Source organism: Mastigoproctus giganteus, chromosome 4 (assembly GCF_048544385.1).
Source record: "Mastigoproctus giganteus isolate SK-2022 chromosome 4, ASM4854438v1, whole genome shotgun sequence".
NCBI lineage: Eukaryota > Metazoa > Arthropoda > Arachnida > Uropygi > Thelyphonidae > Mastigoproctus > Mastigoproctus giganteus.
The window spans coordinates 99,915,939-99,931,480 of NC_143578.1; positions in this window are offsets into that span (position 1 = coordinate 99,915,939).

Below are 15,542 nucleotides of genomic sequence, written 5' to 3' on the forward strand. Positions count from 1 at the left end.
CTAGATTTTGAACAGGCTAAGAGTAGAAAACTTGCTTCTTGCCCTAATGGTAGCTGAGCATTCTGGTCTCTTGCCAAAGCCATTGGCTGCAACTTTTGCCCATCTCTGCTCCCACCTCTGTCAAAACCACATGGTTTTGTTGTCACTTCAGCCAAGGATAAAGTAGACCTGCTAGCATCCCATTTTTCTTCCAACTCAAGTATTAATGATCTTGGTAAAACAACTCCCACCATTCCCAACACGCTCCATTCAATGCCTCCTGTGATCTTCCGTCAAAAGGATGTCAGAAGGATTTTGATGAATCTCGACTTGGATGAATCAGGACTTGGATCTAAGAAAGATCCAAGTCCTGATGGTATTTCTCCACTTGTTCTCAAAACCTGTGCTCTTGAACTTAGTCCTGCTCTTTGCCACCTTTTTTCGCTTTCTTATTCCAAAGGTGTTTTTCCGTCTGCTTGGAAATTTGCTCATATCCAGCCAGTTCTTAAAAAGGGTGTCAAGTCTCTCCGATCCAATTATCATCCCACTGCAATTACTTCTACTCTTTCTAAAGTAATGAAGAAATCAATTAACCAGCAACTCAAACTATCTAGAAACTTTCCATCAGTGTCAATCCACTGGTGATATTTTGGCTTATGTTGCCCATTTATGGACAATTCACTGGAAAAGTTCAGTGAAACACAAACAGATGTTCTTGACAGCTCAAAGGCTTTCAATTGTGTTTGGCCTAAAGATCTTCTAAACAAGCTTCCATTTTATGGTGTGCCAACTGTTTTGTAATTGGTTATCCAGTTTTCTCACTGAGGGTGATGGTAGATGACTCTCTGTCTTCTAACTTCTCCACTAATGCTGGTGTCCCCCAAGGTTCAGTTCTTTCCCTCACTCTTTTCCTCTTGTATATTAATTACCTTCTTCCATTGACTGGAAATCCTATCCATAGTTTTGTCGATGACAGCACAATGCATTCCACTTTCTATTTTGAAAACCTTGCCCTGCTCCATCAGCTTCAACTTCTTGAATATCCGCTACGAATTCCTTAAATGCCGATCTCCAGTGGGACAAAGAAAACTTAGTTGATTTCAATCCTTCTAAAACTCAGTCTTGTCTTATCTCTCTCTCAGCGTAACTCGGATTTTTTTTTTTTTTTCGCTGGTGCAGCATAAGCCTCTGGCTTCCTTGCACCATATAGCTAATGATAATAATAATAATCTCACAAAAAGGATTCTTCTGCTCCTATGCTTATCTTTGGTGACACTCTGATTTCTAGGCAAAATGATATATCTCTTTTGGGGATTACCCTGACTTCTAATCTCTCTTGGCACAAGCACATTACACATATTGCTTCCTCTGCATCTAAAAAACTTGGTTTTCTCTTTCGCTCTCGGCGTTACTTTTCTTCCAAACAGTTGTTCACTCTGTACAAATCACAAATCTGTCCTACCATGGAATATTGTTCCCACATCTGGGCCAGTGCCCCAAACCCTCTCCCAGGCTTCTAGATTCCATTCAGAAGAGGGCAGTTAGGTTAATTAATGACTGCTCTCTAACAGTCTCTCCACTCTCTGTCTCACAGATGTACTGTTTCTGCTGCATGCCTTTTCTACAGATACTTCCATGGGCACTGTTCTTCTGAATTGGCATCTATAATTCCCACTCTCTCTTTCAAAACAGCCCGAACACATGCTGCCACCAGCCAACATCCATTTACTGTCCAACTTCAAAAACTCACAGAACCAACTTTTCATTTTCCTCGTTTATTCATTCAACTGCCATTTTCTGGAACAACCTTCCTTCACACATATTTCCTGAAAATTATGTCTACAGAAGTTCAAGTCTAATGTCAACAAATATCTTTTTTCGTCTTCTCCACCTCCAACCCGAGCACGGTGCTCAGTATTATAGGTTCTAATACCTCTCTTGTTTGGTGTTTTCATAAAAAAAAAAAAAAAAAAAACTTACACCAATGTTTTCCCTCAAGGTGCAGTCATATCTCAGAAATGCTGACATTACAGTATTGGACTGGCCCAACAACAGTCTAGATTTGAACCCTATTGAAAATTGCTGGTATATAATGTTGTCTAAAATTGATCAGAAGCCAACAAGTAAGATTTAGCTGCAGGTGAGCATTGTAAGGGTGTGGTACCACGAAATTGGGCAACCGTATATCCAGAAGTTGATTAATTCTATGCCAGATCATTGCAAGGCTATAATTGCAGATCAAGGAGGAACAACAAAATACTGAGGACTTATTTTGCTGATTTATAGTACATAATACTATTACGTTAACTTGTCATTTCAGTTTGTACACGTAAATGCGATAAAATGTATGTCTGGTTGTTATGACCACCAATTTTTCATATTTCCATTAATTATATATTTTACCCTTTGGGAAGATATTTATGGGAATTAGGTATATCAGGTGGAGTCTTTTTATTGGATTTCATTCACAGAGATATATATCCCATCTAACAAATGCATTTCAAACATTTCTGCAACCCAAAATGCAGCACAAAACACATTATTTACAAAATTCACAAGTGATGCAGCTTTTTTGCCCGCCACTGCATAATGATAGATTTCCTCTCATTCCAAAGTTATGTCTCTAAGTATTCCATATCGCCATGTTGTGTCAAATGCTTTTTCTACATCAAAACATATCATTACTTGGTGGTGTTTTTTGCAAAAGCATTTATGTTGTTTTCTGCTTTCACCGTTAAATCTAAAGTGGACCTGTTCTGAAACCTCATTGAGCTTTGAATGAAGTTAAATGTGATATGAATAGCCAATACTAAATTCATAATGTTTCAGCTACATTTTTGAATTCTTTCTTAATATGTGTTAACTTTGCATACATGTTGGTTTGTGTAAATTTAACATTATTATCAAGTAAATCAGTTTAATTTTTATAATAATTGGTGTTACATTCTTCTGATAGTAATATAGTAATTACTGCATTTTGATTTTTTTTTTTTTTATACGAAAATCCCAAACACGAAAGGTATCAAAACCTATACAACTTAATACCGTGCATGGGTTGAAGGGGAGGGAGGGGATGTCAGAAACTTTGCTCTGGTGGCTAAACATGGATTTCACCGCTTCAAGACTACAGTAAGCAAAGTGGTAGTATTGCATTGGTTAATGAGAGCCATCTACCACCTAGTGTTAGTATTAGATCGTATTAGTATTGTATTATATTATTAGTGTTACTTTATATTAGTATTGGTACTAGTACCAAAACTAATACAAGGTGCAGTGCAATACAATACTAATACAAGGTACTAACACCTTGCATGAGGTTGAAGGAGAGAGGAGAGGAATGCCAGAAACTTTGCTCTAGAGACTACACATGCCACTTCAAGCCTCCAACAAGCAAAGTGGTGGTATGATCGGTTGGCAAGAGTTATCTACCATCAAGTGTTAATATTAGTACTAGTAAATATTAGTATTATATTATATTATAGTCTTGTATTGTTAGTGTTATTTTTTAATAGTATTAGTAGTAATAGAAACAAACATGGGTTGAAGGATGGGGGAGGGAAGGCCGGACACTTTGTTCTAGAACAGTGGTTTTCAACCAAGGTACTGCAACAAACATTCCAGGGATACCACGTAATTTGAGTTTATGTTACTTAAACTTTTTTTTTTAAATTTATATATTTATTTCATTATAAAAAGGTACATTCTTATTATTGTGTTCCATAAACCACAATGATAGCATTTATGTCAACTTATCATTCTATTTACAATTCCAAAATAAAAAAAAAACAACCTGACATTATAAAAGATGACAGTTTTATTGCACACAATTTTACGTAACAGTTAACCTTTTGTGCTCCCTTGTCAAGTGGGACTTGACATGACACAAACACGTGCCCCAGGACTTATGTTTTTTTATTCTTTATATAGCGGTACTAAATTTTAGTAGCTTTATATAAAGAATAAAATTATTATATAGTATATATAATTTATATTATGAAAATTGTAATTTTGTTTATGATTATATTTATTATAATAACTATCATATAACATATTTTTTAATATTAGATATACATATATAGAGAAAGAACCGAATCTAATGGGCAGAAAATTGGGTTGGGGTGCCACAAAATAAAATAAATTACTTAAGGGTGCCATAATTAAAAAAAAAACAAAACAAAAAAAAAAAAAAAAGGTCGAAAACTACTGTTCTAGGGACTAAACATGGGTTTCACCATTTCAAGCCTCCAATAAGCAAAGTTGTGATTGCACTGGTTGATGAGAGCTATCTACCACCTAGTGTTAGTATTAGTAAGTATTAGTATTATATTATTAGTGTACGGCAACTCCTGTATAACACGATACTTCTACAACACGGTTTTGCTCTAACACGATTCAAAAATTGCGGCAATACTTGCACAACACGGTACTTATATAACATGGTTTCGCTCTAATACGGTTAGAGAATTTCCGTAAACCTCACATAACAGAGTATTTTTGAGCTTTCATGCAGGGGAAACCCTGCTATTATGTTGGATGTAATTTTTCAACATTTCCACTCTTTTTGAATCACCACTGTTGACCCGCTAGTCAAAAAAAAAAAAGAAAAAAAAAAAAAGAGAAATCCCTGTATTTTATTTTGTTGGGAAATTCCTGTGTTACGTTCTGTGCTATTGAACTTGTGGAAAAATCTAGATTTCAAAGTTTTATTATTATTGGATAGCGACACCAGGCCATCCAAAAGATTTAAGTCATCCAAACGTTCAAGTTACGTTCCTACCGCCACAGTTGTATTGGGTTAATACAACTTCTTTCATTCAGCCGTTAGATAAAGGCATTATGTCCACCTTTAAAATTCATTACATCAGAAAATCATTACAATGGATTTTGAAAAAAATTGATTCCAAATCTATTGAAGTAATGGAGGCATGGAAACATTTCTCAATTGTTGACTATATCAGAATCATAGCTTTATCGCTGAAAGAAGTAAAGCTGTCAACGTTAAATATGTGTGGAAAAATGTATGGCCAGAGTCAGTAGTTCATTCAGGAAATATGATTGAACCGGCAGACAATGGAATTGGTGCAATAGTAGCACTTGCTACGTTGGTAGGAGGGGAAGGTTTTGATGATATGACTACTGAAGCCCTTGTGGGTAGCATCAGTTGACAGAATCGCCCTCCTCCCCGCACCAGGTGGAAAAGAACCGAGTTTGAATCCCATTGATGAAGGGAGGAATCTTTATGGGTTTTTTTTCACAACGTGGCTGAGTTAGTTGGGCTCGGGAGAGGGTAGTATGGTTTTTTCTCCCAGATATTCAGGTTTTTCGTCCAGCAAAACAGAAAATCGACCTCAGGACACATGTAATTTTTATACAATATACACAGGGTAACATGGCCTTAGTCGCCTATGCTACTAAAAAAAATTAAAGATATGATTACTGAAGACGTTCAAGAATTACTGGTAGAAAAAGAGGCTGGTGTAACGGATTTGGTGCAAATGGCATTGGAGGTAAAACCAAATAAATTCAGAGGATGATAGCGCAGATGAAAATTCTAAACTTCCAAATTTTACAATAAAAAGCAAAATGGAAGGCATAACATTAGCCGAGCGATTAGAATCTTCATTTTTGAATGCAGATTCTTGAATGAAAGGAGCCCAAAGTTCAAAAGGGAGCTTCAAAAATGCTTTGTTCCATACAATGAAATTCACAAAGATTTATCAAGCAAAACATTTATCAAGAGAGCAGAAGATACACGAAATCTAGAATGGTGTATTTTTGTTAGTTTTGTTAACGAAACAGTGTATTTTTATTAGCTTTGGGAAAGTAACTCCCCTTTTTGTACTTTTTCTGAGTCCCACGGTTTCGCACAACACAACATTTTATAGGAACCTAATAGAACCTAACAGGAACCTTGTTAAACGAGGGTTACCTGTACTAATATTAGTAGTGGTACTAGTATTATGTTATAGTATTATATTATTAGTGTTATAAAGCAGAGATTATCACTACTGATTGTGGAAACCACATTCTGATCTCTTTCATCCATAAGTAAATATGTTTTATGGTAGTTAATGTAGTTCAGCAGTAATAACTATATGACCACTACGTGGTAATACAATTATTATTGCTGGTTTTTTTTTATTAGTTTTGCTGTATTTAATATCTGGAATTTTTAATGCCCGTTTAGTATTTTAGTGAAGTCACTATTAGCCAAGCAGTGGTCATGCTGCACCTGATAGGTGCCCAACTTCCTTTTTTATTTCTGAAAAAAAAAAAATAAATAAATAAAATAATAATAAATAAAAATAATAATATATATATATATTTTAAAATTCTACTTGCTATATACCAATGCTTTCACTAATGTATTAGATTAATTATCATTTATAATTTTTATGAAAGTTAAAAAATATGTTTTTACATAATATTTTCAGTAAACAACTTTTATTACAAGGAAACTTCACTTTTGTCTCTAATATACACAGTAGGGTATATTTTGGAAATGGAAAATTTGATAACATGCTTAGCATTTAGACTTTGATGAAGTTAACTTTCCACAATTCATAATGACCTGTGTAAGCATTTTAAAACACCATAATCTTCTAGGTCACCTTTTAGTATTAGTAGTGAAAAGTGATGCAAGAAAGCAAGCTTATATGGCATCAGCCAAAAAAAAAAAAGAATAAATAATAATAAATAAATAAAAAGGCAGCATATTGGCAAATATAAACAAGTTGCAGTATCAATGCTATTTACAAAAAAAAAAAAAAACCTACAAGTTGCTAATATTATTAATGAATATTATTAATCAACAAGTTGCTAATATTATTAATGAACAGCTAGTAGATAATTCTATGACCAAACAAACAGCCATTTTCCTTCAAGTCACTGGAGCATAGTTAAAACTTTAATCACTCTGCAAAATTAGCTATAATGTTCTGTTTTGAATAAAAGGCTAATTCCAGAAATAAATTTGCTGATTCAGTGGCTTCCAAGATTCACTTTTCCAGATTTCCTAAATGTAGCTGGAAAATGGATGGTGCTTAATAATGGATTTGGGAGGTTTAGCTGTACATGATTATCCATTATAATAATTCTGAGAAGCAAGTTGTTAGACTTTTTTCCCTTCTCTGACATTTATGAAAGATAAGTAAATGTGTATTGAGCCAGACTGTATACAAACAGACAGGTGGACAGATTTTTAAATCTGCATATTTAACATGAAGGGCAAATTTTGAAGATGAGCTAGTAATATTTTTGTTTATCAATCACAATGTTTTATTATAGGGAAAACTAAAACAAAATGTTATCTTACTTTAGGGATTAAATTGGTTCTATTGGAACGAGCAGAAGTCTGGAAAACAAGATGCAGGATATTTCAGACAATGCTGGGAGACATTGCAGTACAAGTAAACACATGGGTTGTGTTAGGGTAGCTAAGAAAAATAACAGGTGCATGTATATTTGCGTGTACACCAATGCTAGGAGTTTGGTAAATAAATGTGATGAATTTGAGGTATTGCTCAAAGCATCAAAGGCAGATATTGTTGGGATATCAGAGACGTGGTGTTACACAGATATAAGGAATGCAGAATTGGAATTTGGGGAGTACAACGTCTACAGAAAGGATAGACATGATAGGAAGGGAGGAGGGGTTATGCTATTAGTTAAGAAACATAAAATCCAAGGAAGTGAAGCCAGTTGACATCACTGGACAGTGTAGTGTCCAGTCAGTTTGGTGTGACATAAGCATTAGGAGATCAAAATTGAGAGTAGGAGTGTGCTATAGGCCTAATGACTCTGATGAGTATAATAAGAAACTGTACAGGCAAATAGAGTGGGCCAGTAAATCAGAGAGTCTTATAATGGGGATTTTAATTTCCCAGATATTGATTGGAATTTCTGGGTTGGTCGCTCACACACTAGCAAGGCTTTTGTGGATTTATTGGATGATTGTTTTCTACATCAGCATGTTCGGGAGGCAACTAGAGGGAGTAATACCCTTGATTTGATTATCAGTAGTGATTCTTCATGCATTAAGAATCTGCAGATAGAGGAACCACTAGGTGGCAGTGATCACAGTGTGCTGAAGTGGGATTTACTCAGAGGTAATTACCATCAGGGGTAAAGGGAAGGGTTATTGCTTTTGTAAAGGCGACTACGATGGTCTGACAGTATTTAAATTCTATACAGTGGGACCAACTGATGATGTTACCAACAGCAAATTCAAAATGGGAAGCATTCAAAGAACTTATCTTGGAAGCTACTAGGCATTACATACTAACTAAAATAAATAAATAAATCAATTTTCTGTTTATACTCCGGGACGACCAAACAGTCAGGAGTCAACAAGATAGACAGAATACAAGAAATAGCACCGTATTCAGCAGTCATGGGCTTGAACCAGGGTCACTCGGGGCACGTGTACTTATGCACCCGCGCGCCTGACCACCAGGCTACGGCGGCCCTAAGAAATATTGTTCAAGGTTTAGGCCTAAATGGATGTCAGATGAACTAATGAGACATACGTCAGAGAAGAAAATTGCATGGGATACATATAAATTAACACGTGACACAGAAACCTATGATAGATATAAGTTGATCTGTAACCAAGTTACAAAGGAGGTTAGGCAGGCGAAGGCAGATTACGAGAAATCTTTGGCAAGGGATGCAAAGAAAAATAGCAAAGAGTTCTTTACTTATGTAAACTCTAGAAGGAAGGGGATGAATCAGATAGGTCCACTGGATATCGATGGTCCAACTGTTGATGATCCTGCTCAGGTAGCTAATAACCAAAATGAATATTTTGCATCAACATTCACATGAGGAGTTATTCAGCAAGGAGAATGCCAGAGGTGTATTCAACTCTGGCAGTAAGCTAGATAATCTTGTAATAACTGAGAGTAAAGTGGAGGAGAAATTGTTGAAGATAAACACAAAAAAGGCACCTGGGATGAATGGGATCTATCCAGTTATATTAAAGGAGGCAGCAAAGGAAGTAAGCAAACCCCTTAGCCATAATTATGAGAGCTTCCTTGGACTCAGGGGAGGTATCCATAGACTGGAGATGTGCAAATGTGACCCAATTCACAAAGGAGGATCAAAGGCTGACACAATTAATTATAGACCTGTGAATTTAACTTCTGTTCCAGGAAAATTAATGGAGGCACTGGTTAAAGAAGCACTGCAGGATCATCTAGACGACTTCAGTTATTGCTCGGACATAGCATGATTTTGTTAAGGGAAAGTCTTGCCTGACCAATTTGATTGGATACTATGATGCAGTCACAAAAGAACTGGATGCAGGGAATAACTTTGATATTATATACTTGGATCTAAGAAAGGCTTTTGATACTGTTGCACATGGAAGACTGCTGCACAAATTGGAGCAGTGTGGCATTGGAGGCAAATTGCTGCTATGGATAAAGGGGTGGTTGAGGGGGAGAAGACAGAGAGTGGTAATCAATGGACACTGCTCATCATGGACTAATGTTATTAGTGGAGTTCCTCAGGGTTCAGTGTTGGGTCCATTGTTGTTTTCTGTATTTATAAATAATATTGATGATGGTATATCAAGCTTAATGTCCAAGTTTGCAGACGATACAAAAGTTGGCAGGATTGTCGAGGACACTACTGAAGCTATGCTGCTGCAACAGGATCTGGAAAGGTTGAGCAGATGGGCTGAGAGGTGGCAAATGAAGTTTAACATTGACAAATGTAAAGTACTACATATGGGAAACAGCAACCCCAGAGCAACGTATCAACTCTGTGGTACTACACTGACAGTGGTAGAGAATGAAAAGGACCTGGGGGTAATTGTGCAGGCAGATATGAAATTCTCTGAGCAGTGCAGACAGGCTGCAAGAGTAGCTCATGGTGTCTTATCAATGATATACAGGAATTTTTCTAGCAGGGATAAGGAAGTGATTATTCCCTTGTATAAGGCAATGGTCAGGTCATACCTTGAGTACTGTATATAGGTCTGGAGGCCTCATTTTAAGAATGATGTATAGCTGTTGGAACGAGTACAGAGAAGGGCAACAAGATTAGAGAATGGAACAAAGTGTTGTTCATATGAAGAAAGGCTTAAGTTTTGCAAATTAGAGTGTCTGGAGACTAGGCACCGGCGAGGTGATCTTATAGAGGTGTATAAAGCCTTGAATGGTTTGAGCATGCTCAATGCTGATGGGATTCTGCCTCTTGCTCAGAATAATCACCTGAGAGGGTATAAATTCAAATTGAGGAAAGCCAGATGTAGGCTAGATGTGCGGAGATTTGCATTTAGCCAGCGGATAGTTGGTTGGTAGAACAGACTTCCATCCCTTGTTGTGGAAGTTGATAGCCTAAATAAATTTAAGGCTCAGCTGGACAGGTATTTCGAACGAACAGAGGGGTGAAGTGGAAGTTTTTTTTTTTTTTCTGGCTGTGCTGCATAAGCTTGCTTTCTTGCATCATATGCCTGTACTAATGCTAAAAAGAGATTCAGAGTAAAAAAAATTACAAGACACTTGGCTAGAACACTATTCTAAGTGCCCTAAAATTTTTAAAAGGATCGAAGCTGCTATTCCAAATTTATGTTTCTGTGTGGGAGTCTAGGAAATTGGGGTCGTGGAATCAGAATTAACACCTCCTCATAGGCCAACAAAACATGCTGAATCTTTGGTGTCGATCTGATTTCTGTGTTGTGTGTGGTTGGGGGGATGATCAAAGAACTAAGGAATCATAATTGGTGTTAAAACCTTTCCAGAAATCACCAATATATGCACTGAAAATCTGGTATCAATTCAACTTTTGCTTTGAGTAATGCTCAAATATTTTAACAAGGAAAACTTGGGGGGGGGGGTTTCAAGACAAAAATAATCCCAAAACCTTCTTAGGGCCTAACAGTCACAGTTGATACCCAAAATATTTGGTATTAAACCTGACTTTCCATCATCAAACAACAACCAAACATCTGAAATACACTTCCATTTATGAATATAGATAATGCAATTTTACAATAACAAATAAATAAATAAAAATTATTTTTTATTAAGATGGAGAACTCATTTTTCCTTTTCCACTGATAAAAGCCACCAACTTGTTTCTTAGCATCAATAAATGTAGATTAATCAAATTTATATATATAAAGAGAAAACTGCAATAAATTGTCCTTGCACTGTTTGAAAGATCTGACTAATCTTTTGCAAGCTGTATTCAAAAATAATTCTCTGACAGTTTCATACTATAGTTTCAATGTTCAGTCACACTGAATGGCTATGAGCTCCTCTTCTTGAATTGACTCCATTAATGTTTGAAATCACTGCAAACAAATACTTTATCCACTCATTCTGAGTAGCTTTTAAATTTGGGAATGCTGTATTACAAAGTTTTTTTCAAATGATCTGTAATGAGAGGGTTTATTTCATGGTTCCTTTTCTAATTTATTCCTTCTAAACTTAAATGTTAAATACAAATGCTTTCAATCTGTCAGGTCCCAAAACATTTTCACATGGGGGATCTTCTCTGGCCATATTGCTTAGTTGAGATGCTCAAAAATGTCAATATGATGTACTACATGAGAACACACACAAAAAAAAAAAATAAAAAAAGCGTGAAACCCCAAAAAAACTTAATTTTAATTGGAATTTACTGCATTAAAACCTTGTCATTTTTTTTAAGCAGAAAAACTGCTTTGCCCAGAAACCAAATAAAGGACCTATAATTTTTCTCACATGCCTCACATAAAGGGAAGCATGCATTTACCCCTGGGGGGTTAACCTATAACCACGTGCCTATGAGCCCAAAAAGTTTTAATATAAATGCAAATAATAATAATAATAAATAAAAAAAGGAGGGTAGGGGCTCCAATTTCTCTGGGTCGTGGGGGCTAAATGACCTAAATGCGCCGCTACTCCCACCTACAAAAAAAAAAAAATAAATAAATAAATAAATAAAATTCATTAATGAGTTTCAAAAATTGGATTTTCTTATTACAGCTAATTTCTAAATTAATGTCTTCGACAAAACTAGCTTCCCGAAACTCTGACTACAATGTGTCCTCTGTGCGTAAAGTGCAATAAAGAAAATCTCTACACCGAGGTCAATATCCAGGGTGCAGGAAATACGTGGTTAAACGCTACTTATCGGTAATCATAACGGACAATCATAATTCAGAACTTAAATACTGCACTTAATATTAAGAATTATCCGAATGCAGTGAATATTAGAATAATATAAACAATACAATATCTTATATAAATTTATACACATCAATTTACTCATTTATTTAGATTAAATTTATGCCAAAGCACTGACTGCACTGTACCTTGTACATGTGGCTGAGCACCTTTTGGGCAGCCTGACTACAGATTCAAAGAATTCTTCGCATATCACTTTTATAATATGCTTTACATGAAGCACCATTCATTTTACACTAAGTCCACTCGTGCTCAATAATATCCCAGAGCCAACCATCACCAAACCAAACTGCCAGGAAACGTGACAAGCGGGTATACTATCCTCATTCACAGATGCATCGCAACGTTAGTGGGCGTAACTAACCTGTAGCATGTATGACGTCAATAAACGTAGTGCATAAAAAACCTATCCTAACACATTTATAACAACACAACTTATAAGTTCCGAAGTAATCTTTTACTTCAGTTTGCATAACCAATTTCTATTCCAACACTAAAACAGTTCATTTGTAATACCACATAAGCCACAGCAAAACACGTCCACCAAACATTTCCAGTACATCAAAATGGCCGATATTTACTCAAAGATGGCGCTGAAGTCTATATTTTACAAATGTTCGGGTAAATAAATTGATATCAAAAGTTCCGTTAAGAAATTCTTGAAAATACCACGAGAAAATTAAGTTTTAAATTACTGTATGTCATTTACAGTAGTGGCGCCCCAGAATTTTCTCTTGTGGGGACTGATTACACTACCCGACAACATTTTTTTTTTTCATACCTCTGGAACGAAAGTTGGTTATTCTGAACAAAATTAATGTCCTGATTATGAAAATATCAATCTTTTACTTCCGTCACGTTTACATCAAAAGATATATGCATTTTTTAAATTCCTTGTTTTATACAATATCAGCAGCATACATGATTGTAATTATTACACACAATATGTGTTACTTAGACATGTTTCCCACTTAATGATTTCCTTTTATACTCCAGACTGCTTTCCAGTTTAAGGAACCAACAGTATTCTCCCATCATGACAGAGTCCCAGCGACCTTGGTATCGTTTTTCCACTGCAGATACGTCCTGGTGGAATTGGTCTCCTTGTTCATCACTGACATCTGCTAAGTTTTCAGGAAAGAAATCCAGATGGGAATGAAGGAAATGCATTTTCAATGACATTCGGCACCCCATGTTCTTGTAACATTTCAGCAAGTTTGTCACCAGTTGCTCATAGTTCTCTTCTTTTCTCTTTCCGAGGAATCCGTGTACCACAGCCTTGAAAAATCTCCATGCAGCCAGTTCAACGTCATTCAGGCTTCTTTGAAATTCTTCATCTTTTAGGAGCTTTCTTATTTGAGGACCTATGAAAATTCCTTCTTTCAGCTTCGCATGAGATAAATTTGGAAACATTTTCAGTAAATATGCAAATCCTCTGCTTTCTTTATCCAGTGCCTTATTGAAATTCTTAATCAGTCCAAGCTTGATGTGTAAAGGGGGAAGAAAAACCTTTTGTGGATCAACCAATGGGACAAGAGAGATGAATATATTCTCGGCAAAAGCAATGTAAAGTATGTTCCATTGGTTGATCCACAAAACCATAGTCATTGTAACGTATAGCAGCAAGAATCAGGGGCATACTATCATAAGTTTCTTTCAGGCCAACAGCATGAACAAGAGGAACTGATGGTAAAGTATTTCCATTATGAAGCAATACTGCTTTCAAATTTAGCTTTGACGTATCAATGAACAAACGCCATTCAGAGGTATTGTGATCAATATTCAGTTCATGCTTAAGGCCAACGACGTCTTTGAAGACGCACGTTGTTTTCAATTGCAAAATATCTTGAAAACTCTTCATTTCGCTTACAGTATATTGTAATGTTTGTACCTTTGGCGAGTAAGTTCTACTGTTATAGTCTGGATCCGAGTAATTCAGCCTTCTCTTTGGGTAAGCCCAAGTCTCTGATCAAGTCCCTTAATTCTTCTTGTTCAATGTAATGCGGAGCCTTTTCTTTTTCTGGCTCGTAGTCCAAATAACGTGAAGTACATGGTGCCGCGACATCCGGTAAAACGATTTCTTCTGTACCTTCATCACTACTTCCAATACCCCAAGATTTTGGTGGCACAGGTACTGGCAGTTCTTTACTGTGTGGCACTGGCCTAATTGCTGATGGGATATTTGATGCAGTGCTTGCTCTTTTTGTAAATACCTTTTATTTTTGTCATGCAGAAAGAGCAGTCATCGAAATGATTCTTGGGCTTGCGCCACACCATAATCACAGCAAAAGGTAACGCTCTCAGCTTGCCATATAACCACAGCCTGAAGTTCGTAGAACAAGTAATACAACAGATATGTGGAGCCCAATTTTTTTCTTGGTCACCGATCTTGCAGCCGAAATACAATGATTATGCAACTTTTGTGACATTGTATATTTTCTTCCTCTGAGTTTTTTTGGGTTAAGTATCCACAAACATAGAAGTTGTCTGGGTGGTTGATGCAAGTTCTGTGCTTTGTCTTCTCCATTTTAACAATGCGTTAACCTAAAAACAATTGGTAAACTTGAACAGAAGGTGAATTCTTGTAGCACAGTTTATCATACACTATATATTGAACAGTTGAATGGTGTAATAAAATTAATAAAAATACTGACTTGCCTGGAAAAGTGCATCAAAATCATAATATACTATATTGCAAGAACAGTAATGATGTACTTGCTTAACTTCTAGCCCACTAAACAAAACCAACCAAAAGTTAATAAGTTTAAAAATTGTATTTCAAACAGTAATGATATTTTCGTACAGAATCCAGTTATCTATCTATATTTTAAAACTGAGACGTGATAGGAAATTTTTATGATTAATTTTAATTCTATACATAAAACTTGACCAGAAACAATTATTGATTTGCTGGAGTTTTACTGATGGCAGTGTTAAGCTTTGACCTCAGAGAAAATTACTGAAGTTTTTCTATTTTCGTTTTGATCGAGTAGGGGAGTGGTTAAGGTCGCGGGTGTGCCTCTGCACCATTCAACGACTTTTTTTTTTTTAATAACCCTCGGATGGTGACATGTATTTCCATACTGATTACGAAGTTCACTTTCAAATTCTGTACTGTTCGGATTTTAATGATTTTAACTAGGTTCTCTATATTGGCAAAAAAGTGATTTTAGGAAACGATTTCAATTATATTTCATAATTTCTTCTTGCGAAAAGGTAAAAACCAGTCTGCATAGTTCTGGACGAGCAAAAATGTAATTATTGCCTTACTTCATCAGGAGCATACAATGATATTTGGAAGCCCAGTGCACGGTTGGTTTTGGGGGGGGCCTATTTATTTTGTTATAGTCTTATCATTTAAGAAACGCTTTGGGGGTTCCCTTT